The sequence below is a fragment of the Lutjanus erythropterus genome, chromosome 5 (genome assembly GCF_056507025.1).
Source record: "Lutjanus erythropterus isolate fLutEry1 chromosome 5, fLutEry1.hap2, whole genome shotgun sequence".
Lineage (NCBI taxonomy): Eukaryota > Metazoa > Chordata > Actinopteri > Lutjaniformes > Lutjanidae > Lutjanus > Lutjanus erythropterus.
In genome coordinates this window covers 18,373,305-18,398,077 of record NC_139321.1, presented here as the reverse complement: position 1 = coordinate 18,398,077, position 24,773 = coordinate 18,373,305, and the positions used below count along the sequence as shown (strand labels likewise).

Sequence of the window (24,773 nt, the reverse complement as noted above, 5' to 3'; positions counted from 1 at the left end):
TTTACCAAAGTGCTGTATTTTCTACCCACTGTTAAAAGTTAATGTTTTTATCTCTAAGTTGGAGAAGATCTGGGGATTGAACAGTCAGACATACTATAGAGGGGCTGTCCAGTATTATATGGGTCAGGGCGACCAAGCAGAAGACAAACAGACATTTAGAGGCAGAGAGCTCGATGAGGGGTAGAGTGAGCGGGCGAGGAAGATTACAAGAATCAGTGAAAGCAAAAGGATGATAGAGATGGAGAAAATTGGACAGTGACAGTTGCAGGGAGGGCAAATAAGGGGGGAAAGAATTTTTTTTTTTCCAGGGAGATTAACTGAAATGGAGTGAGTGACGTGAAACTAAACTGGATGAGAGATCGGGGAGAAAGAAATCAGATTAATTGCCTACAGTGCTGTTGATAGCGTTTGAGACAACAGAAGTGGTAAACTTGTTTTGACTGCACTACATCCAACCCTCGGATGACATTATAAAGAGAATATGTGTACAATAAAGGGAGAAAATAGAAAAGCAAAATTCCTGACTGTATATTCAGGAGGTTATGACCAAAGCACACACAAAGGGAAACTCGCACACAAATAAGTAAACATACTGAGCACAAAGAACTCACATACAGAACAGAGTCTCAGTACAAGCTGACATGTATAATGCATGTTTTCTCTTGGTTGTTATTGTTCGTGAAATTTCTATAAATTATTCAGTGGACTGGTCCTGAAATCCCCAGAAATGTTTTAGCGAGATGTTTTACAGAGAAACATTTTTCTGCAACATTAATACGTTCCTCGGTCGATGTTTTATGACTTGTCTCCTAGCGAATCCCTGACACCGACATCAGTTACATAAATTTACAATTCAGATAAAATGATCTCTGTGTGCTCACATTCACAGCACGTTATTTATAGAAAATGAATAATATACAGTGATGAAAGTTGTAGAAATTACGTTGTGGCATACTCTTGTTTGAATCCTTTCTTTTGGGTAGCCCGGGGCTGGGAAATGTGCCCTGACGTGAAGTGCCTGACATGATTTGACAGCACATTTGATAAACAAATCCTCTAAAGGCAAGTATTTTTTCCCCTCCCCTTCTGTGCACGCATGTATGTGCTTGTGTGTTTGTATGTGAACTCAGTACTAGATGCAAAATTGCCCCTTGGCTGCAGTCAAAATCCATGCAAAGCAAACAAGAGATGGCAACAATAGAAGAGACGGAGGGGGGGTGGAGGAAGGAAAGGGGGGAGGGATGGGGGCGAGGAGACAGATGGAGAGTTGGACAGTCCGTCAGAGAAGGAGAGGGGTAGTGAGTTCCTGGCAGTGAAGACTCAAGTCAGTATCAGCTGTAAAAAGAAGAATGGTTGAGTGCTGTTTCTTCTGTAAGATAGGTGTAAAAATAGCTGCATTTCTATACCTGTACATGCTTGTGTGTGCATCTTAAAGTGTGTTTGTATGAAAGAGATCTGCATCAGCAACAAGCAGCTCCTGTCTCAGCTCAACACAGGCACCATTTGATACGAAAGGGTGAAAAAGAATGTGTGCCACGCAACTCTGCATGGACTCACACTTCATATTTTCTCTTTTCTTAGAGGTATTTTTAGCTTAAATCTGACTATTTCCACCCTCCATCTGAAAGGAAAATGGGGGCTAGAATTAAATTATTATTATTATTGTTATATAATTATTGAGGACAGGACCTCGGAGGATACACGTATGAGCTGTCATAAAGGTGTTAAGAGTCATCTATGGAAGGCATTTGACTGAAGAATAAAAAATGTGATTTTTCAGTACTCCACTGATAGCTTCAATTTTTTATGAAGGTTCAGGATCAGTTCCGTGTTGGAGGAATTATAGGATGACTGGGGATCACTCTAATGTCCTCTGGGACTGTCTAGAACTGCAGAGATTCTGGCAAGATATTAAAGACGAGACAGGAAAAATTATGAAAATTGCCATCCCAATGGATCCTTTGTTGTTTATACTTAGACAACCATCCCAGACTATAATGGATAAAGACCAGAGATATAAGGAAGAGTCACAGCAATTGTAACATTTTTGTCTTTTCACTCTTTTATGCAGAGATTTTTTAATCTACATATCTCACATCTTCAGGCAAACAACACTGTATGTGTCTGCTATCATAAACCATTTTTCAGTAGAGAAAACAAACCGTGAGGAACTCAGCCAAAAGTTGAAGCTGTCTGTTGTTACAACTGAAGCGTATGTGAGTCTCAGTTGTAACAGTGTGAGCTACAGTTGTAACATCGCTAAAAGACAGCATAAGATGAGCAGTTTTCATTGGCAAATCAACAAAATTAGACTCAACCAGCTGTTTTTGTGTTGATTTCGTCCCAAGGATGCGATCAGATGATGATGTGACTACATCGATTACTCCTTAACAGTTGGTGAATTTGATTGATGGAGGTTTGATTTAGAATATAAATTAATCATCTTCGGCTGACCGAGTTGCCTATTGGCCAAAACAGCTTGTGCTTTTTGTGGCAGCCCTGTATAATGGAATATAATGGAATAATAACGTGTAACAAATGAGCCGCTGGTCACACCCCTGCATTGGCATTCCTTTCAGACCAGACCTAACATGCATGACATGTGAAAACTGATGCTAACTGATCAAAAATGACTGATGTGTGAACTTTAGCTCCACAACAAATAAAAACCAAAACAATGTCTGGATCTTAACTTTTACTTAGTTTGTGCTAAACTGGTTTTCCAGCCACCATTCCCTGAAGTGCGGACGAATTGTGTTGATATTTCTCAGGGATGTTTAATACCACACCAAACACATGCTGATGTGATGGTGACATTTATGTAGCAAGTGAAAGCGTGAATGTTACAACTGTAACTGTCTGAACGTTGAGATGCAGAAAGGCTGGGGAAAAGCCTGATCCCAGCTGCCATAGTAAACTGCTGTAAATAAGAGGCCTTGTTGAGTGTATTCTGTGGTCTGCATGTGTTGTTACTGTGTGTTGTTTGGTTGTGTTGACCAATGTTGTTTGTTGACCAGTGTGTACAGTGCTGTGGAAATTAATTACACCTTGGGAACAATAAAGTCTGTCAAATCAAGTTAACACATTACAATTAAGGCGACTCTATCCTATACTACGTTTTTTTCTGCTGATTCCTTGCAAAATGATAACTGTAAATTTGAGGAAAGCGCTTTCGCTGATGCACACCCAGTGAACTGAGAGACGCGAAGACAGACATGAAGTATACACTCTGGAACATATGACAACAAAGCTTCAAATGAAGATGAACATTTATCCATGGAGATGGATTCTAGCTGTGTTGAATTTGAACATCTAAGCCAATGGTTCCCAAACTTTTTCAGGCATGCCCCCCTTCAAAAGTGAAAAAAAAAAAAAAAAAAAAGGTTCACCTCAACAACTGGGAAGCCAACTGATGAAAAATGATTCAAATTGAACTTGAGTGAAATAAAGGTATATTCATATTATCCAACTTAGTTTCACTCTGTTTCTCCCCTGGTCATCCACTAATCTCTGTCAAGGACTGTTTGAGGAAAGGTCAGTTAAAAATAAATAAATAAAAACATTTTCCAATCATTGCCAGCATTTGAGGGACAGAAAAAGTAACGGAGAGGAACACATGCACACAAGAGGGAGTGTCAAGGTAGGAGCTGAGACCATGTTGGAAATGCTCTATGAATATCAACTAGCATATGCTCCGGCGCCACGCTATCCCCGCATCCCTTTCATAAACATCCTCCTGGCACGAACCCGTATGTGTTTTTGCCTACATGCCAAGGCTTCCTATCGACGCGTCCTCTTAATGATGCTCAGATTTTCAGTCTTCGCTCACTCTCTCCAACTGTCACTCCCTCTCACGGTGCTCTCTCCTCCCTTTGCATCTCTTATCTTTCACGCCGTCTACCTCTCCCATCGGCCCGCCACCTCCTCCCCTCCATAATCTTTCATTATATCCACTCTCAGGTTTGTTTACAGAAGTGTCCGTGCAGTCATCCTCCTCCTCTCCTCCCTTGTCTATCTCTTTCTAATCCTCTTTCACCGTTTCCTCTCCAGTCGACTGTTGATTCCTACACACTGAGATTGGATCAATCAGCTCTGCTTCGGTCCTCCTGCCCAGACCTCCTCTCTCTCTCTCCTCCATGGCGACTTAGTTTCTCTTTTTCATTTAGATGCAGCAGACCCCCCACCTCTTCTTTTTTCCCCCTACTTCTTTTTCTCACTCCCACTAGGCCTCAGCTTTCTCGCCTTCCTTTCCCTTTGTGCCGTTTTTTTCTCCCCCAACATTTCAATCATGTTGCTGAAATAAAAGCCTTTGTCGGAGCACAGTGGCAGTGTGTGTTTGTGTGTGTTTTTTTTCCCATATCATGTAGCTGAAAGCAAGATGTAAGTGTGGTGTTCTTCATTGTGGTGAATGCAGGAAGAAAGTGTATGTGTGTAAAAAGGTCTCAGCGACCCAGGGTGTGATTGCAGAGGGCTTGCTAACCTGCTCAGTCTCTGTGCCTTTCACGTCCGCCGAAGCTTTGTTTTTCCTGTATCAAGGATTTGTGGACAGGAGTATTAGAGTGTCTATCTGTGTGATTGAGGATGTAGCTGTGGATCTCTCTCTCTGTGTTAGCGCACTTTCCCAGTCTTCTTTGAATCGTTCAGAAGTGTAGCCTCGCTCCTCGGGGCTGTTGAATCTTCCTCAGCTTGGGTGAATGATGATAGGGATGATGATAGCCTGTACTCCAGGGCTCCACGAGTGGCAACACCAGCATGGCTCAAAGCCGCCTCGGCACCCACATTTGTGTGGCGTGTGTGTGTCCCACTGCCAAGCTCTTTCTCTCTGGGGTAAGGGGCTTTTAGGCCTGCCAACTCAAGTCATCTTCAACAAGCGTCCAGAAGCCTAATTCTGAAACCGGCGCTCCACACCCAAATGCTACAGTTGGGCAGACAGTCAGAAGATGGTTGAGGGCTCAAGGGTCCTTCTTCGAAGTCAAAAGCAATCCTGGACACTCATGCAAGCAGTGGGTCATTCAAAAATAGTACTGTGCCATGCTACGCTCGCCTCTAATAACCAGGTAGTGGTTTTAATTAAGGAGCAGCAGGGAGAGAATAAGTGAGATTTCCACAGCTCAGAAAAATCCAGAAAAGAGTGCTTTATGATCTTATACTATTGGCTGTATTATAACAATTATTACAACATGAATTTCATAGCTGAGCGATGGTAATGAGTACGTTTGAAGTTGTGATGGACAGGTTGGCCGGAGCAGAATGCAGGCTCTAAGAGTTCAGGTTCAGAGAGAGAAAGTCTCCACTCCGTCTTCTTTCTTCTTCCCTCTCAGTTTCAGCCTCAGCTCTCCTCTGTTAAATGTTTGATCACGTCTCTCTCAGTTCACGCAGATTATCTTCAGAGGCAGCAAGGCAAGATGACAGTGTGTACTGTATGTAGTCTGCTCTAAGCAGCGCTGTGTAATGGCCGGTCACGTGGCTCAGTGTGAAAAGTTCTCCCACAGGTTAGCAGAGATGGACCGCCGTCTAGTATCCTCAAGGAAGACTTGACTGGTGTTGGCTTCAGCAGGACAGCTGGCTGAGTGTTAGTGAACACCGCCCTGAGAGGAGACAGCAGAAAAGTACAGAGTTAGAATTTTTCATTTGAACATGCAATGAATAATGTTATCAAGGCAAGACATTTAGAAACTGGAAAATCCTTTTTAAACTCCATGTGGTGAGCCCTTTGTAACTGCCTGGGCCATAAAACCACAGTTATATGTAGACACTTCATCAATAGCAATAAGAAAATTGTTCAATAAAATGTTCAATAGTTTCACTTAAATGCATTCAATGCAAACCACCACGAAAGCACATAACGGATTCGCCTTGGCTCATATCCCCTGATAATGGAGCGTGCTACGAGTGACATGCAAACAGCCAGTCATTTAACAGGTGTAATGTTCAGTTGCATCATCGATATGTGACACAACAGAAACAGCATGGAGTGAGAAAATGAGTGCAGATGGTGAGGAAATTGTTAATAAAAAAAGGACAGATCAGATGGCCAGTATGGCAGTTTTTTGTTATTATTAAGTCTATTAGCTTTGTACCTTAATAAATAAAGTATTTAAATTCAGAGTAGGTGCTTAAATTCAAAATAAAGTGGTAAAACCCAACTTTTTCTCCTGATCTTTGATTAAAAAAATAGCTCATTAAATAGGATCGGTTATCAATATCGACTGAAATGAAACATTTCTTCAGGGTAAATTTTTCAGCTGCATCATCCAGCTCTAGTTGTAACACATCAAAAATCAAACCAAAGTGCACAACAAGAGCCTGTCAAATTTGAGTCCTTTTACAAGTTTAGCTTTTACTGTTAAAGGGATAGTTCAAATTATTTAATGCAGAGTTGTATGAAATGCTTACTGATAGTCAGGGTATTAGCTACAGTAGATCAAGTTACCATCTACTCTGTTTAGAGAGACAGAGAGACACCGGCACTGAGCAGTGCACTGCTGTGGACAGGATCAGCAACAAAATGTATTTTAGCCACTTAAAAAAGTTCACCTAAAAACATCAATACCAGTTTAAGGGTATGCTGTATTTAGAATATTTTCACCACTTTATCTTGTCCTCAGACAGCCTCTTCTGATGAGAAACTGTTGTACACAAGCTAAAAACCAACCAAACCCCAGAAATGAAATAAGTAATTTTATCTCACAGTGCATGGGAGTTGCCGGTCTACTGCAGCCTTGATTTGTTTATGTTATTCTGTGACTTTTGTGAATCTAAATGATCCTTTTTAAACATAGAAGTCACACAATAACATCAAGAGATCAAGGCAGCAGCAGACCCACGGCTCTTGTGCTCTGTGAGGTTAAATGACTGATTTTGCCGCTGCAGTTTGGTTGGTTTGGGGAGAGAAATATTTGGCTTATATAACAGCTGTTTACCATCAGAAAAAAACTGACTGACTGCAAGGTAAAGTTCTAAAAAATATTCTCAATATAGCATACACTACATACATGCTAAATTGTTTTTAGGATGATCTTTTATGAGTGGCCAAATACCGTTTGTTACTGATCCTGTCCACAGGATCTAACTGCTTAGTTGCCAGGTGGAGGTGTGCTAAACTGCATCTACTGTAGCACATACACTGACTATCAATAAGTACCTCATTCAACCCCACATCAAATTATCAGAACTATCCCTTTAAGTGAACTCATTTTAGAGGTTCAGTGGCAAGAAACATAATATTTACTAAACAGTTCAGTAATCTCACATATCTGTCAAGCTGATTACCTTCCAACTTCGACTTGTATACTTTACTTCAAATATATTAAAATATTGGCACAGTAGCTTGCATGTCTAAAAATAAATAAAAATTAAGGTGCTTTTAAGGGGCTGCATAAATGAGATGCTTGCCTGCCTTCATTATTTCAAGACCGGCTTTCTTTAAGTGACTCCAAGATGTGGTTTTGGGTTTAAATGTTGGCACAATATGGAATACTAAAAGGTACTGGCTAAATAATTACCCCCATCAGAACCGTTATACCTTTTAAAATTAAGTACCTCATGAAAATACTTTCTGAAGGTCAACGCTGCATATGTGCAACACTAAGCTCCCAACGGACAAAAACCTCCCATTAAGGTAACTCCATGTTTTATATCTGTTTTTTTTTCCTTCGTCACACAAAGCTTGGGAGCTTTCATTAACCACCACGCGCTAAGTGCCTGTATCTCGTGTGCAGAATCGAACCCCCCAGTGAACACTGGCTTTAGAAATATAAGGTTTTCATCAGGCATACTGAGTGTACAGAGACAGATTCATCAAGGCCATTAACTGCTCTACTGCTCACATTCGCCTGTTCACTTCATCCCAGAGTAAGTAGACTACACAGCCAACTGGGAAATTATCATGCAGTTTGCTTAAACACAAATAGAGACAAATAAAGCCGTCCTCATTTTCATTTTAAAAGGACACAAGCTGGAGCTGAGAAGAAGTTGGTCAACAGGCTTATGTCAGTGCTTTTTAAAAACGTCCATAAATTGTGCACCATACATCCTTAACTCAGAGTGATGGCGTGTGTTTTTGTTTTAGATTTGATATTTTAAGTGGTTCCACAAATGAAAAAGGAACGTGTTTAAGTGAGTGTGCATTTTAGTCGGGTAGTTAGGTGGTCGGTGTGGGATGGAGTTGGGCAGCGTGTGGTGAGATAAATTGTCCTTTTTATAAAACAGCTCCAGACTGATACCCAGTTTGTGGCACAGTAAACTGATTTATATGTGCAGAGTGCGGCTAACGCGCGTAATGAAAACAGCTCGAGATGGGACAGAATGCTAAACAGACATTGTTTGCAAAACGGGTCGACTTTGTGATTGGCATTTAAGGAGAAATGAGATAATGGTGTGTTCAAGGACAGTCCGGATGTATATTGAGCTTTATGTTTGGTGCTCCAGTCTTTCCCCTTTTTAGTCCATTCATTTGTAGTTCGCTGATTGATGTCGTAATACTTCAAAATAATTAAATCCTCTCGTGTTAGTATTTTGGGAGCAGAGCTTTAAAGTGGCTTTGAAGTCAAATCATAATTCAAATGAAGAGTTTTAATTGGATGTCATCAGTCATGTATTAACAGCAGATGTCACCTTTAATAACACTAACTGTCACTTTAAAACAAGTCCCCCTTAATTGGTTGCAATGTCTGGTCCAAAACTACCCTCACACTCTGCACTAATCTTTGCCTACCGCAGGCGAAATGTCTGCCTGCGTCGGACAAGATGTGAATATTGAACATCAGCAGCATTTCCACAGCTCGCTGCCATTCCCCATTAGACATCAATACGTGAAGCTCTATCTGTATAATGTCGAGGCTGTCCTCAAAACTTTTTTTGTGATGGATTTTTAGCAGCGAGCCTAGCTAAGGGGAGTGTGATGGGGAGACGGAGGAAATGGGGAGCATTAGGAAGCATGTGTCAGGGAGGGGAGTTGGGATGGAAAGGCGAGACACTCGTCATTTAGGAGAGGGGAGTATCTGAAAACGATGCTTGAGGAAGGTTAGAGAAAGGTGCCAAAAGTTCTAATGACCGTTGGTCATAACTTTATTTCAGCACACTTTTTAGGCAACTGTACCACTGTTCAAAGCAATGATGTCTCTTATTAATAGCTTACATTTTTCATACATCAGAAAACATCAGTTAGCCTCTCAGAAGGAGATTATACAAAACCTTTTATCAGTGAATGGATATACCTTGACATGGGGAAGCCTGTCATTCAGTGGATCACAAAGAGCTTTGAGCTCTCTTTGACTTTATTTCCTCTTTCATATAATGTTCATACCTTTGATGTTAATAAGTGCAGTTTTTTTTAAAGGTACGCTCATTAGAAATATATAAAAAATGACATTGTCAAGTGCCTTTGCAGCAGCCTCTTTCATATTCAAATTCAGACATTATAGAAAAACTCTTTATCTGTGTCACTTTGAGGTCAAATTCTTTGATAAGAAGTTGTGTTTGGTCTCTAATACTAGCCTATGAAATTAAAGATATTTAAAGTCAGTGACTCACTGTTCTTCACGAAAATTATGTATTTAGACAAAATTAAAAAGATAAAAACACTCAAGAGCTGTAAGGTTAAGGTGATAAATTGATTAGTGGAGTGACAGAACATTGCAGCGGATTATTATTGATTTGATTAATATTTGTTGCCTTTCTTAATCTTTAGCAGTTTGAATATCTTCGCTTTGGGCTGCTGGTCAGACAAAACAAGCAATTTAAATGAGTCAACTTGGGCTTAAGGAAACTAATGGACCATTTCTAAAATAAGATTATGAAAATGAACACTAGAATAGACATTATGGAGTGTCTTTTCTCAGAAAATAAAATCTGGTTATGTAGCTACACCTGCCAGTTTGTCTGGTATTTTTCCAGAATCACATGTTTGAATAGAGATGTACCAGTAACATTTTTTCCCTTCCCTGTAGGATCGATACACCGATCAGAAGCTCCTCATTTTGTAAATTTCTTTTACTATTGTGGTGTATCCATACAGTATGCTCTACACACAGGTCCCTACAGAGTAAAAACAATGTCAAAGATAATATTAGATAAACTTTATTGATCCCACGCCAGGGAAATTCACAGTAACTGTGTAATATAAAATAACTGCTCAGGTAATATTAGGAAGACAAATTGAATATAGAAGCATTGGCATATGATGTACAGTGATGTAAAACAGTAGGGGAATGCAAATACTTCTTAAAGTATTTCAGTGGTTTCCTTGTAATAATTAAAACTGTAAAACAGTTCCTGCATATTAGTTATTATTATATTACGTTCTCATAACTGTCACACCTCTAGTGAGGACTAAAAACAGTAATAAAGAAAGCAGTTTCCAGTTGACCCATATAATGTTGAGGTCAAAAACATTTCAAACTGACCCTTCACTGTGCGTCTTTTCTGTTGTACTTGTTTTTTTTCTGCATAACAGAGAGCAGAGAGAACGTCTCGTTCCTCAGGGGGACAGAAATCACTCTGCTCTTGTGAGCCAGTCAATGACAACTGTGTAGCCTACAGGCACGCTACAGTATGTGACTTTCACTGTGGCTTCTGTGCAGCCCAAATGCTCTCGCTGTTTTGTTTTCCTCTTTTCTTTGTGCAATAATGATCAGATATTAAGATGTTTTTCCCTTTGCTTCATGGGAGAGCTGACACAAAAGGCTCATGATAACGCAACTGAACAAACTGAGAGCAAATACATTGAAATACAGAAGCAGAGCCTGATCAATACTGAATTTTTGCTGCTGATGCCGATATTAAGGAGTAAAAATAACTATATAGGCAAATATAACAATATGCAACAATTGAATTAATTAAAAAAGGATCAAACATACATAAGATACATAAGAATTGTTCTGTAAATTCAATTAGGAAAATGTTAAATGACCACATTGCACTGTTGTCTATCACATTTGATTATTTTCTTAATTTGGAAATTCCATATAAACAAAAACAACTGCCTCACATGAGACAACACTCAAAACAGTAAAACTAATATTCTTTCAAAATGGAAGCTTTAATGTTCCAAATGAGAACAATAATTTCAAGTGTTCTAGGTTTTAAGTTTAACAGGTGCAGATAAATAGCAGCCTCCTGCCTCCTCTATGTTTTCTTCCCACTCTGTTGTTCTGAGGCAGTTGGTAAACCAGCTTAGACTTGCATTACCGCCAACAACTGTCACTCTCACGTCACGTCTACCTTGTGAGGCAGCTGGACTTGCAAGATCACATGAGAATAGCTCCCACAGAGGAAGCTGTACTGCCAGATCTCCACCTGTGGACAAGTTTCTAACGCTGCATATTGTCCAACCCTACTGCGTTATGTTCTGTAAAAAAACAAGAAAAGTTTTTGGTCTGTGAATATCAGACAGCATACACTGATACTCATGTAGACTGATGAGCTGTGATAGGCCTATAACATCAACCCAGTAATATATCAGTCTGGCAAATACAAGTATCTGTCTACAAATATAAACATATTAAAATAATACATTTACATCTGAGCTCAGGGCTACTGAAGGCTCCAGTGCAACAAATAATACTGGCTTTGTGTTGGACACTTTTTATGCACCACATCTGTTAGAGTAGCGTGTACAGATGTGTAAATATGTGCAGTAAGCGATTCATGTTCTTACAGATTTCCAGATGGAGGCAACATATGTGCAGAAATATGGCCAGATCATTTATATGTGTGTTGTTAGTGGTCACCTTGCTGAATTTACAGATGGAGGTTAGGATATACAGAGGAGAGTGGTACTAAATGTGTGTCTCACTTGCATACGTTTTTGCTTTGACATGAGGTAATACAGATGGAAATGATGGGAATGAGACTGAGATGGACTTTGAAGCTGCTAGTCAAAGAAGAAAACAGACGATGAATGCATACTTGGGTCTTTTTTACGGTTTTCATCAAAAATTACCAGGAAAAATGAAATGTTTTGTTTTTGCAATTTCTCCTCCAGATGACCTTCTAGCTGCACTTGCACAAATCTGAAAGTCTGTAGTGGCAGCAGGAAATTGACAATATGAAATCTCCATTTCTATCCACCCTTTGCTCCATCGGGCTGATCGGGATAATTCAGAAAATGGAAAGCAAAGAAAAGTGACAGCTGTGATACTTGGCAGTGTGCTTGCTCTGTGCGCTGTAGGGAACTAGGAGATAGGAAGTGAGGGAGTAGGAGCTAGGGATTAATAGTTATGGGGCTGGGGACCAAAGTCTGAGTACTTTGTAATCATGTGGCTGCCTAACCCCAGTGTTAGCGAGGTTGATGAGCATGCGTCCCTGCTGACACACACTCTCTCTACATCCACTCTGCTGAATATTAATATGGAGGAGAGAATTCCTCTGAGCCCCATTGTCAGACGGCCCTATTGTTCTCCACTGGCCTCTGCCTCAGTGTGTGTCTATGTGTGCGCTTGGTATTAATGCGTAAGTTGGGTGTCTACATTGTGTGCTTATGCATATTATGCCCATGTCTTCATCGCGGCGTGTGTGTCGGCTACAGCAGAGCAGCAGTTAAAGCGGCAGCGAGGGAGACGAGGGGTGTGTTCGTGGCCTGCCATGGCCCATAAAGACAACTGGCCTGAGAACACTTGGACCAGCCAACAGGGCCCAACATTGGCAATTATTTCACCTAGAGGCACTATCTGTAAAATGAACACTCTCATTAAAACGGCCATGTGTGCACACGCTAATGTGTGTGTGTGCACGCGCACGTACGCCCGCGCAAGTCAATTTAGAGGCACGGCAAATATATGGCAGCACAAATGCTTGTCTTTCAATCAAAGAGTAATGTGCTGTTTATGATGTTTGACTGTGCTCATGTTGGTGTGTATTTACACTTTTCACATCTGTGAGTGTGTGTGTGTGTATGTATCTGTATGGATTTATGTGTGTGTGTGACTGTTTAACTACCCCGCACACGTAACCTCCCCATCTCTGCCTCCCTGTTTCTCATTTACTGAGCCATCGCCAGAGAGAAGGAGTGTGGGGCAACGAGAAAACAAGTGATAGGGATGGGGGTGGTGGGCAAGGGAAGGGAAGGGAGAAAGAGAGATGGTGAAATAGAGGCGGAGAGGGAAGGAGGAGGGTGGAGGTTTATACAGGAAAAATGAAGTGAGGCTGCTGGAGTAAAAAGGGGAGAGAGGAAGAGGGGAAGATAGAGAAGCCGAGGCAGGAAGACGGGGGGAAAAGAGAAAGAGGCGGAGGAGGAGGCAGCAGATTTATGAAGCCATTGGAATGTAATTTGGAGGCAGAAATTACTGTCAGCCTGAGCAAGGTTTAAAGTCAGTGAAGCCTGAATCCAGGGCCTGCCTCTTTGTGTGTGTGTGTGTTTGTGTGTGGCAAGTATCACAGACAAATGGATAGCAAATGTGATGCAGAATAATACCACAGAAGCTCTGCAGTTACTTGTCATACACACTGAACCCCACGCCACGTGTGTGTGTGAGTATATATATGAGCGTGCACGTTTTTTACTACTCCTCCATGCATGAGCGACGTGACTACATGGCATCGGAACATAACCCAGCATTCATATTTAACAGCTCATATTTCATCTATGCTTGGAAACACACACACACACACTTCCGCACACACACACACTTTGCACAGGCACTGAATTCTTGTCAGGCTCTGAAGGCCGTGACTCCGGCGGACTCAGTCGAGGGTGTCGGCGTGGACAGAGCGAAGGCTGGAGAGAGCAGAGCGCGAGAGGAAAAGACAGAGAGAGAGTGTCAAGGATAGACAGCGAGAAAGGTAGAGGTGGGAAATGAAAAACAGGGAGAGGGAGAGGCTCTTAAGAGGGGCTAAAAAGAAGAGTGAGAGGGATGTGACTGGCTTTCTAACACAGCAACACACAGCTTCCATTTAGCGTGAGAGGGAGGGGCAGAGACGGAGAGAGATGAGGGAAGCGACAGAGCAGGGATAAGCAGCAGAGATCTGAAGAGAGGCACTCTGCTGTAACACACACCGGGGGTTGGCTTTATTTTTGACGCTAATTTCTACTCGGACTCCTCATCAATTAGCTGCAGTGGGCGAATGATTAAAAGCACAAGCCTGGTGTTCTTCTGTTTTTCTCACTGTCAACAAATGCCAATATATTTGAAAGCAAGTCTTGAGCAGAAACTGAGCTGAAATATAGTTTCATTTTTCAAAAAGGCTCAGTCGTTTCCTAAAAGAGCTTGGCACTGTAGTTTTTAGCAAATGTCACTCAAACAGGAGTAAACAGTGCATTTGATGGGGACTAGAGCTGCAACAATTAATCCGTTAATCGATTATTACATTAATTGTCAACTATTTTGATAATCGATTAATCGGTTTGAGTTTTTAAAAGACAAAAGTCAAAATTCTCTGATTTCACCTTCTTAAATGTTAATATTTTCTTTACTCCTCTCTGACAATAAACTGAATATTTCCGGGTTGTGAGTGACACAAGACATTTGAGGACGCCATCTTGGGCTTTGAGAAACACTGATCAACATGTTTCACCATTTTCTAACATTATAAAACAAATAACTATTAATCGGTTAGTCAAGAAAATAATCGACTGAATAATCGACTGTGAAAATAATAATTCCTTTTACTATTAGGGACTATTTTCATATGTGTATTAATACACATGTAGTGCACTAGTAAGTATTTACAGCAGTAAGATGGTGCTTGCCCCTGAATAATTCTCCCTCCTCTATAATAACCTTCATCTATTTGAGTGTTTTGTCACTAAAGTGAATTTTCTCAATAAAGTTTGTTTTATCTCGTCTTAAAGATTTCAGCAGTATTGTAATTTTTTCTTCAAGTGGACACAATGGAGGCGTCCAATATGTGGAAATACTAATGTGTTGGCTTACAGGTCTGTCCGTTCTTCAGTTGATGGGGTCACTATGCCAAACGGAAGCTAGTTCACACAGTCATTATGAGTGTTTGTCAAGTTTAAATGTGTGTGTTTTGATGATTAACAAGGCAATGAAGCGAGTCTTTGTTTGTTAAAAATGAGAAACTTGAAGTCAGGAGGTGTACAGTTATATTTGTCTGTTTAATGAGGCAAACATGTAAGAATATTTCCTTTCTTTATATGTTATGACTTTATTTTATTTGTCAATTAGACTAAAAAACGGTAGCCTGGTCAAGTGAGCTAGAGAATGAATGAAGAGAGGGAGGAGAGTTAGGGAGAAGCAGTGAATCAGAAAAAAAAACATTATTTCTGCAAATGATGGAGAGACAGAGAGAAGTGAGACAGACCGGCTGTAGCGGAGACTGAACAGTGTAGCATGGTGTGTGTGTGACAGAAAAGTAATTTTCCAATGAACTAATGTTAAAATAAAAACATTAAACTAATTTTGCAATAAATAAATAAATAAATTATTGCAGTACTGTTTCTACTCAATAAATACAAATGTTTTTTACATCAGAATTTATAATTAATTTGGAAAGTAAACTAAAGTTTACTTACATTTTTGCAATGATTAAGTCACTTTGAATGTAAATAAGGTGCAAGAGTGCATAGAAAGCATCAACAAATCCAAGAAAATGCTCATGACATAAGCATCTGAAAGATGAATATCAGAAAAATATAAAATATTGCCGACATTATTATTTCAACTATGGGCATTACAATGATTTCTCACGTATTCCTGCTCCCAGCTCACCCTCCTCTGCAAAGGACAGTAGTGCAAGTCCATGTTTGCAAAGCAATGTAGCTGTCCCTGATAATCTGATTGGACAAAACGTGAACATTCATGCCGCCTAACTGCTTAGTGCATCATCCAGATTTGGAGCAGAATATAATATCAAACAAAAAAACAAGCATGTGCACGACAAGCCTTACAACAGCCCTCTAGTAAGTTGGGCTTTAATCCGCCCCTGACTCTGTCAGTCAGAAATGGAACAAATATATTTAGACAGATGTAGGTGCACTCCTTTAACACAGTGGTACAGTAGCTTATAAGTGGCATTGATGCACTAATGTTCGCATCACTTTTATCCCATATTTGATCCATTTGATCCATTTGATGTCACTGTGTGTTTTGAGGTTGTAAAGCATAATCCACAGTGAAATGTCGTCGCTTTGTGGTTCCTTTCTTTCTTTTTTTGCCATTTAAAGCTAAGCACTGAAATCTCTTAAAGTCCAACTGCAGGAATTTGAGACGGTGCTCTGAAAATGACAGCATTTTTGTTGTTGCACACACGCAGAGACAAAAAAAAAATTCACAAAAAAATCACAGTGCTGATAAATGTCAAGACAAACGTGTTAAACAAAGTCAATAACATTTTGGTATTATCATCTTTACAAGGCTGATCTGTGCCTGGGCGGTTTGTGTGCTACCAGGCTCGATAGGCAGCTGTCCCTCTAAAACGGACACCTCATACACACATGGACACACACGCACACATGCAAATATCTCCAGATTCTTTTCCACACTTAGAGAAATAATCATCACCCTCACAGCCTTCTCTTACAAACTCACACACACACTTTTGTTGCTCTTTTGACCCGTGAACTTGCACTGACTTTCTCCACTTCACGCTGACACACACACACACACACACACACACACACACACACCAGCTCTCTGTTCTTTGTTCTTCTAGCCAGTGATAATGATAGCAACACCATTATGCACTGTGACAACACTACCTCCCACTTACTCTCTATGGCAGTTCACACCATGGTACAATATCTGCTTCTGTCTCTCTCTGCTGCTTCCCTCCATCTCTCTGCTCTCACTCAGAATAGTGTTGAGGTCAATTATCTCTGAATTTGCTTATACAGTAGGTCGAGTGCTTCAGGCTGCTGGAAGGTGTTAAGTAGCATCTGTAGATTATTTAGAAGGTTTTCAGCCTGTTTTTTTTTTTTCTTCTAACATTCATCCCACCTTCAACACCTTTTTGTTCCTGTTTGCTCTTCTTCTTTTTCCATTTAGATTGTGTTTTTCTGCCACGTTTTTTGATGTCTCCCTCAATTTGCTGGCCCTTCTTCTAGTTGTCTTTCCGTCTTCTTTCCTTGCCTGTGTTTCTTTTCCTTTCTTTGTTTTTCCCAGATTATCTCTCTCTACTTCTTTTTCCCTCTATCTCATCATTGCTTTCTATTTATCACAGTATAAATTAAATCAGTATTTCTATTTAGCTTAGAATACCTTAACATTACTTAGAGTTTCAGAGCCTGAATGACAAAGAATTGCGTGAGTGGCAAACAGAAAACCTATTTAGATAAATAAATTATGCAAAAAAGAAACAAAATCTTGTTAGTTAAAATCCTCCAGGAATGTTGATCAGTTAAAATCCCTCATCTTCCAAGGCTACCTATTGGCACCGTGTCTTGCAATTAAAAACACAACAGCATGATGAACGGGGGAGAAAGTGCAGTAATGTTACGGTTTGTTGCAGTTGTTCTTCATGAGAGCCTCGCTACTTGTTCTGGGGATGGGTCTAATTACTGGTGAGAGTTCAGGCACTTGCACTCTGCATGCACTATTAGATGGTGATGCTTCAGGTGATTCTCTCCTCTTTGTTCAAATCACACTTGCCAACCTTGAGATGTTAAAAGCAGGAGGAAAATTTTAGTTTCATTGCCTTTGTTTCCTGCATTCTTATTAATAATATTAATAATATTTTTTGCAAACAGAAGCCTGCTGATGATGCATGTAAGCAAAGACAAATTTCCATGCAAATGGTTGACATCTAAGTATTTTCTGTTATATTCTATGACCAATAACTGACACTTATTAGCTGGAAAATGCAATGGGACCACAATATTTGGTCTTACATGGTCCAATTTAAAATTTGATTGTAATAACACAGACAATTCATATTTTACAAATATTTTTCTAAGGGTATGCTAGTTCTTCTTTCCAAGATGCCTCTCATTTGTTTGAGTATTTCCTTCTCTTAGCTCTCTCCACCTCTTTCTCCGTCTCTTACTCACTGAGGAGGATGAGGCACGAGCATGGATGTATTTAGAAGAACTGGATACAGCAGGTGTGAGCAGCTCTCCTCCCCATCATGCCAGGAAACAACATTTAGTGTAACTGTATTGTTGTCGGGTAGAAGCAGTAGACTTTATGAGTCGTAGGGGCTTATACACCTTATCTAGTGCCAGAAACAGGTTGTGATAATGAAAAGGGAAAAAAGGAGTGAAAATTTGTCATAAATTGGCAGAAATATGGGAGAAATGTTACCCTGGGAAAAAAACAGGAGAGGGCAATGCAAAATGTTAGTCTCCAGTGAGAATCAGGAGGGTTGGCTACAAGTTTTCCACTTCATTAATAGGAGAAATCTACACTGAAGATGGACTGTATCATCCACTTAAAATAGTCAAAGTACTGCCACACCAAGAGGTCTCAATGCCTTGTTTACCCACAGGAGCTCTTGACATTTCAGGTCGTTGTGACTGTCGCTTTCTGTGCCAACTTGTTCCTCAGTGTCCTTAGAGAGAGAGCACTCACTTCTCCTGTCTGAGTCATTCTGTGTTGGGGTTAGGTTATTAGGTTACAACCAACTGTAACCTAATAATCTAACCCCATACATACACAGTCCTGTCTGTAGCGTACAGATATACATACATAGATAATCATTTGTATATATACTCTGTTCTCCACTGTCAGTAACACCGTACGTATTGTGGGGCCGCCCCCTGAAAATCAACGAGTTCAATCACCAGTCAGATTCCTCAGTTGACCGAGATTTTATGACGTTTTTTTAAACTTTATTTTACATTAATTTTGTCAGTCAGTGATAAACAGGGATCAATGACAAATTATAAAAGGGAATCATAAATATATTTTTATATTAGCTAGTGCTTTTGGTAAAACAGAATCCCCATGACAACATGGTCTGGTTGTTAACTGATGAGAGGTGGCGAAGAGCACAGGGCAATGCAACGGCATGTAAACTTTACAAAACCAAGTCTTAAAATCACCTCAAATGATGATGGATGGATGGATGGATGGATGGATGGATGGATGGATAGATGGATAGATGGATAGATGGATAGATAGATAAGCAGGGCAGCATGACGTCAGACATTGGCTGACTGTGCTGCAGCAGGAGATACACTCGGCGGTGCGTTGGGATTTTATACCTGTCCTGTAAACAGGACAACAGACACTTTAACTTTCTCTGACTGTGTAGAAATCTGACGTTTTCACATCACAGATGATGAAGACAGGAATTAACATGTAAAACATACTATTGTAGATTGATATAGTAGTTAATGTGTCGCAGAACAAAAAAAAAAAACAAAGGTAAGAAATTTCTAAGTTGGGTACAGCCATGACACACTGTATGTACAATATATCATCAATATGTTGTAATACTGACTTACACCTGCACTTATCTATAAATAATTCTATCCTTTAAGCACTTCTGAGCTAGACACTAACAGCATTTCACTGGCTTTTACCTGGGCTCCTGTTTGTTTGTGACAAACCCAAATAAATGTCACATCATCATAATTTAAATAGTTTTTTGTTTATTTTTAGTGAAAACAAAAATTGTGAGGCAAAAATGTTAATTCTCACAAATCGTGAGTCAAATTAGAATCACGATATCTGTCAGAATAATTGCAATATGATTTTTTTTTAACACATCGTGCAGCCCCAGTACTCTGCCCAGTGGCAATAAAGTTTAATCTAATCTAATCATCTGCTCTATTAGGCTGCCAGGGAATATAATTTATCGACTGTATATCGACTTTTCTTATCAAGCAAATTTTCTATGGCTGTCCGTGGTAATACCGTGTATAGACAGCCCCACCTTTTACATGTAGGCTCTGTTTATTTCAGTTCATTTCTTGTGTATTGTAAAGATTGTTGACCAAGCATGAAAATCAAAGATAAACTTTTTACATTAAATCCTTTCCTGCTGTGTGTGTATGTGCGCAGCAGCAGTGTTCCTCACTTTGTTTCCTTTCTTTCCCTCTACGTCTCCTCCTCTGCTTCCTCTGAACAGTAGCCAGGACAAAACTCCAACAGTGATAAGATGAGAGCGAGCCACTGAGAGGCAGGCAGTGCAAATGGGAATTTTCAATAGATGGGTCCTGAGACCTATTGTATTGTGAAAAGGGAGTGAAAGGAGCGAAAGAGAGAGGATAAAGAAGAAGGATGGAAGGAGGGGAGCATAGATGGAGGCGGACAGGGAGACAAAGTGAGCTGTAGAGTTTTTGCCCTGGAGGAAGCTGGTTTCCAAAGAGGGAATGAAGAGCAGAGGAGGGAGCAAACGAGACTTTGAGAGAGGGCGCTGCTGGAGAGAGGAACAGAGGAAGAGAGAGCAGAGGAGGAGGAGGAGGTGGGGACAGGCTTAAGAGTGGAGGACGGGAGGTGAAAAGGCAGGACAGCAGTGGAGAAAATCAGGGTTCTTACGGGTGCTGGAAATCCTTGAAAATGCCACATTAAAATTTAAGCATTATCAAAGTTTTGAAAGTGCTTAGATTTTGGACAAAGTGCTTGACACTGCTTGAAATTGTAATTGCAGTTCTTTCATAATAAATCACTATCTCATTGAATGGTTTGCCGCCATTTTAATGAGTGCTGGCTTGAAAATGAAAATGCAAATCATGGTTGAAAGAAGAACCAAATCCTTGAGTAACCCTCCTGTAAAGTCTGCAAAAGGGACATGCAGCTTTTCACCACGGCACAGGCTGGGCCGCTGGCCATAACTTTGTTTACAGGCCAAATTCACAGGTTAATGATATTCAGTTTTTGGGATGGATCGAGTGTGATACAATGCTAGTTGTATTTCAATTAGGGCGAGTTTATATAAGGAATATAGAGTGTAACAGCTGATATTACTTTTGAAATAAATAACGAATAATGTTAACGCTAACATCAGTTCCTCCTGCATGGGGCTGAGTTCGAAAATTTTTGATACCAATACCAGTACTGTTGCCGATACCACTGCTACGATATGGGTTCCTGAAAGATACTTTTTACCAAAACCATTTTAACAAGACTACAAATTACGATACAGTCACTAATTTTGAGGGAAGAAGCTGTTCAAAGACCTGATGGTGAAAAAACATAACAATGATCCCCGTCTCTGGGTGTAACGTAGCGCTTTTCCTGCATACCTCTACGACGTGGTACGTTAGAAAGCCAGTCACCAGCATTACCAGCCGCGTACTTAATGGTTCCCTGACACTGATGAGATTTATTCCATATATGTCAAAATTTGGTATCGAACAACAAAGCAGTTTTTTCAATACTTGATGGTATTGATGCAAATGAGTCGTAACCATAAAAGTGTCTAAGTTTGATACCCAGCCCTATCACGCAACAGGAAATATACAAATATACAAATATTAGACTGATGCCTAGCTAGCCAACTAGTGGCCAACTTTGGTTACATTTAGCTTGGAAATGTAAACTACAACCTCCACTTTTTTTTAAAATATGAATCATGATATACAGTCTCTAGAAATGTATGATTCACCTTTTCCCCATGGCACCCTTTTGTTAAAAAAAGCAAACAAAAATCACAATAAATTAATATATATTGAATTGTAATACTTAACAATTGCAATATATATTGAATTGTACCTAAGTATTGTGATAGTATTGAATCATGAGAAGTGTATTGTTCCAGCCTTGATATATGTATAAAAATATGTAATTTACCACAACTGTAAGGTGCTGGAAAAAAATGAAAATGCACCTTGAAAAATGCCTGAGTTTGACTTTGGAAAAGGTGAAAAAAAAAAAAAGATAGAGAAAAGACAGTCATGACAAAAGAAGAAAAGCGAGTGGACGCACGCACACGCCCACGCCCAGAAACAGACTCGCACACGACACCCAGAGTGAAGGTGTTTTGCATAAATATGGAGCGAATAATGAAAATGCTGGCGGCTTCATTTTAAACACAGCAGCTAATAATTAAAACAGTCAGACCTCACACTGTGGGCTACAGAGACAGCACACAGATTTTTATGCATAAGCGGTAAATAAACTGTATTATCTCTCCAGGGGCTCTCTGAGGGCTGCGGCCTTGGGTGCTGACAATATATTCACATCGCTGTGAGCTCCAGTCCAGCTACTTCACCCACTCGCTTCACCTCCAATTAGCGTTGAACAAATATGCAGGTTTAATGATGAGTATTCATATTTTTCCAACTGAAGCGGCTGCTAACCAGAAACTCCACATCTTTCAATTAAAAATCTGACCAATTTTAAAGGCAAACAGAACCTCAGATTTAAAATGATTCACTGTTTCTCTCAGCATGCTAATCTTGGCAGGACAAAAAAGCCTTCTGCAACGGCAATTAGACCATAGGACACTGAAAAGCCAGCGAAACCCTCGCAGATGAAAGCTTTTAGGTGGGTTGGCAGCCCCTTAAGGCAGGGTGAGGCAGGTTTCATTGCAGGTTTTTACAGACTGACACCCCTGAAGCTGCGAGTAAAATCCTCCCACACCGTGCTGGAATGATTTCTCTGCTTAGCCATCTGCGTTAAAGAAATAACATTCATAAAAACATATTCAGTAGCTGCAGTAAAGACGGGATCCTCTGTCACATCAGCGGTGGACGATGTGACCTGGCCGACGTCTGAATGAAGCATAAACAGCTTTAAAATTGGCCTGTTATATCAGTCTAACACTGTTCTCTATCAGCACACGAGGAGTGCATTACATTAAAAAAATACACACACCCATCTGCCTGCAATATTATATGCCAGGAGATGCTCTGATATACCCCATCTCTCAGCAAAACACACATTTCCACACACAGCTCAGCATGCATACACATCACCTCATGACAGTATGTGGATAAATAATCCCATTAAATATGATTGAGGGTTTTTCCAGCTCAAAGCATTTACACTCTCCCTCTCTTGCGAGCTCTGTGTCTCGCTCTGAATGAGGTATGCACAGGAAGTATCTACAGACAGGCAATTTACGGGCCGGACACCCTCACACACACACACACACACACACACACACACACACACACACACACACACAGTCCACCAGAAGGCACTCTTAGATAGGTCACAATAACTCTCGCTAGGTTGAACTTAGCACTTACGCCTTTGGAGCAGAATCCCTGGAGTCCTGTGTGTGTGTGTGTGTGTGTGTGTGTGCGTGCGCGCGCTCGTGATGACAGACGAAACAATTCATTTTCAATCCAATAAGATGTGAAGTACGTGAGGCCTCCTGGTGGCAGGCTAAGGCACGGTACTGAAGGTTGGGATCCAGCTGACAAGCTTTGTTACCTCTCACCCGCCACCAACACTTTATCTCTCTCTTTCTATTATTTCCCGTCACTCTCCATTTCATTATTATCTCTGCACGGAAAAAAAAAAAAGATTTCACAGCAGCTAAACTTTTTAAAAAGAAGGGGGGAAAAAAAACTTGTGTGAACTGTGCGAAATGTGCTGTAGCTGGGTAAAGTGAGTGAACTAAAACCCGATGCAGCTCCTGCCAGTCTGTCAGTCAGTCTGTCAGCAGCTGTTCTGTTTTGGATGTGTTTACCTTTGTTCATCATTGTAAAGTGACAATGAGCACACTCCAGAAAAGGCTATAGGGTAATTATCAAAGCTTATTCAAGCATAGAGTCAAGCACGATCCCTGCATACCTGAGAGATCTATTGGAATTCAATACATCAGGTCAAACACATATTCCTGCCAGTCGACCTCACAGTCATGTATCATCTTGTCATGCTTTGCAGGGAGAATGGCGCTTTCTGAACATAGCTCGGTAATTGGCTTGTGTCCATGTTTATTCAGGTCTTTGATCATCTCAGATCGTGTGCTTAGCTTGAAAGTTTTTTTTCACTCTTCGTTGCCATGGTAGTTGGTGATAATTTAGCATTTGGTTCCGCGTGACCTAAAACCAATCAGAACAGCGAAATGTGTGAAGCAGCACTGCTTGCCGCTTGGCTTCTTTCCCGTATTACAGCTAAACAGTGCGCTAAAATATATTTCTGAAAACATTTTAGGTGAGAAATTGGCAATGTAACAGTAACAGATTCTTGATCCATATATTTTTTCAAGTCAGTTTTACTTGTATAACACCAAATTATAACAGAAGTTATCTTCAGGTCTAGACCGTACTGTTTGATTTTTTTGTTTTTTTTTACAGAGACCCTAAGTTTTACAGTTTTACATGAATTTCAGGAGCTTTTGTTTGAAAGCATGACTCAAAATGGTGGCCGCCTGGTTACAGCTTTCTCGTATTACAGCTAAACAGTACACTAAAATATGTTTTTGAAAACATTTTAGGGGATAAATAATGTAGTAACAGAATCAGGACTACCTAGTTTGATAGTTTGATGTGAGTTTCAGGAGCGTGACGCGTTGTGCTGGACGGACCTGCTGACTGGATATGATCGGACAGACCTACAACCATCGAGACCAGTGATGCGTCTCTGTCAATCATGGTATAGAACCTGCTCTCTATTAAATAAATTGTGATTGGCCAGACCGGTTCCAGTGCTGGTGGAATTCTGTATGGCTGGAGGTTGTGCCAGACATATCTGCCAGAACAAATGAAAACATGAGCTCTACAGATTAGTCTGGTTCCCAGGATAACTTTAGACAATTGTTTTGGTCCAGTTTTAGGGATTTTAGGTGTTGTGTAAATTGTAGCTCCCAAAAAAAACAGTATTTGCCTTATGATTGAACCGGCCTGGTGGGCAAGGCCAAAAAAGTCTTTTTTATGTCAAAAATGCCAATTAATTCAGAAATCAACCCAGTGTTTCCTCTGCTATTGCCTTGGGAAGGCAGCCCTGGTGGTCATTTAAGCTTCTCTCTCTTCTCCT

General features: G+C 40.4%; 2 protein-coding genes across 5 annotated transcripts in view; one reads left to right on the top strand and one right to left on the bottom strand.

Moving 5' to 3' along the window:
- Window positions 1-24,773, top strand: part of macrod1 (mono-ADP ribosylhydrolase 1) — a 173,817-nt gene that overhangs the window by 45,247 nt on the left and 103,797 nt on the right. The window lies entirely within an intron of this gene.
- Window positions 1-24,773, bottom strand: part of flrt1b (fibronectin leucine rich transmembrane protein 1b) — a 46,725-nt gene that overhangs the window by 4,323 nt on the left and 17,629 nt on the right. For all 3 annotated transcript variants that reach the window (XM_084718995.1, XM_084718994.1, XM_084718993.1), the window contains exon 2: window positions 4,481-5,588. The gene's annotated coding sequence lies outside the window, so the exon portion shown is untranslated. The remainder of the gene's footprint in view (window positions 1-4,480; window positions 5,589-24,773) is intronic.